Below are 3,533 nucleotides of genomic sequence, written 5' to 3' on the forward strand. Positions count from 1 at the left end.
GTGTGTGTGTGTGTGTGTGTGTGTGTGTGTGTGTGTGTGTGTGTGTGTGATTAAGAGGCAGCAATGACAGAGTAGCATAAGACAGGAGAGATTCCTTCATTTTGTTTTACAGCACTGAGGCTCTATTCCGAGGCGCACGCACACACACACACACTGACACACACACACACAGAGCCCAACAACTGAACGTAATTTGGACCGACAGCTAGCCTTCACGCTCTGACGCACCTCGCCTCCCAAAATGGACGCATGCAGAAGGAACTTTCACATACACAGACACTGTTAAAATGGCCTTTTTGTCCACAGCAGCTGAAAACCCCCAAACATTAAGTGGAGGAGGTGGAATTGGGGATGAATAGTTGAGGGGGGTTAGAAAGATGGATGAACAGGGTGAGTTTGGGCCAACAGACACACAGGCATGCCTCAAACAAGGTAAAAGCCCAACTGATAATTAAGAATGCTGACATGTTAGTCAAAGAAATAGAACAGAACAGAGCTAAATCTACACATGGATTGTATCCACAGCATCAGAATAATGAGCTTCACATGTCTTCAATTATAGGTCAGACATCAGACAGATTTTAACAGTACAGTGATCCATATGAGTGAAAGAAATCGGAATGCTGTTAGTGAGATAAGATGTAGGGAACAGCTGCATAACTGACTGACACACAGCAGTGTTGCACACGCCCACAAATAAAGTGGTGTTCCAGCAGTTTAGTATGTTACTACCATAGAGTTAAGGGACTTACAAATAACAAATACAAATTTAAAAAATGGGCAAACTTTCCACAACATAGTTGTTTCTTGGGATTTGTTGTCCCTGGTCAATTCAATCAGGAGACTTTTGTTGCAGATATGCAAAACTTTATTAGTAAGCTACATTGAACAATATGAAATGTACAACAATATAAAATGTACTTTGGAAATTAGACTGCATTGTATAAAATATGTTTTCAAGGGTTAGGGAAACCCAGACATCTTGCAGTGGTGAGGTGAAGGAGCATGAAGATGGAAAAGAAGGAACAGGTGGATTGGACAGCCGGAAGAAGTCCCAGGGTGCCGTGAGCAAAGATGACTGGAGGAAGAAGATCCAGTGGGCCTTGAGGGAAGATGACTGGAGGAAGAAGACCCAGGGGGCCTTGAGGGAAGATGACTGGAGGAAGAAGACCCAGGGGGCCTTGAGGGAGATGATTGGGAGGAAGAAGACCCAGGGGCCTTGAGGAAATGACTGGAGGAAAGACCCAGGGGGCCTTGAGGGAAGATGACTTGAGGAAGAAGACCCGGGCTTGAGGAAGATGACTGAGGAAGAAGACCCAGGGGGCCTTGAGGGAAGATGACTGGAGGAAGACGACCCAGGGGGCCTTGAGGGAAGATGACTTGAGGAAGAAGACCCAGGGGGCCTTGAGGGAAGATGACTTGAGGAAGAAGACCCAGGGGGCCTTGAGGGAAGATGACTGGAGGAAGAAGACCCAGGGGCCTTGAGGGAAGATGACTGGAGGAAGAAGACTGGAGGAAGAAGACCCAGGGTATCGTGAGCAAAGATGACTGGAGGAAGAAGATCCAGGGTGCCTTGAGTAATGATTACTGGCAACTGACAGTTGCATAGCAGAGAACAGATTTAAAGCAAGGATGTCCCTCTGTGATTGGCTTGTGAACACATAGCACATACTGATTGGTTTAACTGTAGTGCCACAAAACAGCTGATTGGTATAGGATATAAGTCTCCCTGTCCGAATTTCTACTCAGCTACATTACCCAAAAGCCTTGAATCCCCAATAAGTTTAATGGTGAATACCATACATTTTAAGTAGACAGCAACTAGCACACCACTTGCTGTGTCTCCTTTGTGGTGCAGGGAATTAATTCCCCTTAGGATCCATTTCAAAAAGATAGAAAATTTCTATTCCACCGTGTATTTGTACGTTTCCGTCCAAGGGACCTTTCTCAACACATAGTGCCTAAATACAAATCACGATAACATGATGATCCACAGCTGTGTTGGAGGTGTGTCTACATTCACACTCAGGGAGAAACCTAAAATACCAAATCCCCTCTGGTAAAACCAAAAGTCAGTGATAGACACATGTGATGTCCTAGGCCACACAGATTACAACAGCCAGCAATGGTCCTTCCTGGTGCACAAAATGCATGGCCAAGGGTGAAAGAACACACTATGGCCTGCCAATTAGGCCGTACCATTGGCTACCATACTGGAGGGGGGATTTAGGTTTAGGTTGGGTTTATTTATATTAGTTGCAATTATGTCCATCTTGGTTTTCCCCCATGTGTGTAATTTGGTTGCATTACCCCCTTTGTCTCATTGAAGCTGGTCAGTTTGTTGACTTCATAGCTTGTTTTGTTGTTGCTAATTTGGGATTAAGTTATACTGTGTCTTTTTTTCTAGGCCTAGATATTAAGTTCTTGGTTAGCGTTTTTGTAGGGTTTCGGTGAATAAAAACCCACTTTTCAACAAAAAATCCTGTTTTCCTCATTGCTTTACTGCTTAGTCCCTGACAACCCACAAGACTTTATTCAGGTATATACCGATAATAAAATAACTGCCCTTGACTTCCCAAAAAAATGTCTTTGTTTCTATGTATCTTTCAACAAACATGCAAAATACATCAGTGGACTTCAATGCTCTTCCTCAGATCTTCCTCCTCCATCCACCTCACTGTCCCCCATGCTCGACTCATCACCGTGGGGACCAGAGCCTTCAGCCGCTCTGCTCCCCAGCTCTGGAACTCACTCCCACCCGACCTCCGCAACATCAACTCTCTCCCTCTGTTCAAAACTAGACTAAAAACCCATCTGTTCCAGCTCGCTTATCTGTAAATACACTGGTCCTGTTTTGTTTTGTTTGTTTGTTTTGTTTTTTGTTTTATTTGTTTTGTTATTACTACTTACACTTTTATGTTCCCTGTATCTGTCTCTTATTCTCTGTAAAGCGTCCTTGAGTGTTAGAAAGGCGCTGTTAAATAAAATGTATTATTATTATTATTATTATTAATGCTAGGACACCAGCAGGCACCACCACTCACGTTTCTTTCTAGTGTCTCCAGCGCAGTGTTAAACTTAAGCATTGTAATCAAAAGGTTTATGGCTGTATTTTAGTTTATTTTTGTATTTTTTGATGATTTTGTATTCATGGATTGACAAAAAAAAAAGTGGGAGAAAAATACTCTGCCACTGCGTTTGCCAACATTTAAATTAGTCATTCCAATGGTTTTAGAGCAGCTTAGCTACCTTGTTAAGAAACCAGCTGACATGGAATAGTGGCTAATAGGGCCATGACACACCAAACACATGGTTCGTTTCGTATCACAATGTTTGACCCAAGATTCGATACAAACCTTGACTCTTTTTTGGGGGGGGGGTTCCTCAGTAAACATAATGCAACATTTTTCTACCACATGGCATTGTTTTGTCATTGATTACATCCCACTTTGCAACACAGCAATACAGAGAACTTATTTAATGAAATTTACTGATTTCAATGTTGATCGATCTCCAAAGACTCTATTGTACCT

Source organism: Etheostoma spectabile, chromosome 15, assembly GCF_008692095.1.
Source record: "Etheostoma spectabile isolate EspeVRDwgs_2016 chromosome 15, UIUC_Espe_1.0, whole genome shotgun sequence".
Taxonomy (NCBI): domain Eukaryota; kingdom Metazoa; phylum Chordata; class Actinopteri; order Perciformes; family Percidae; genus Etheostoma; species Etheostoma spectabile.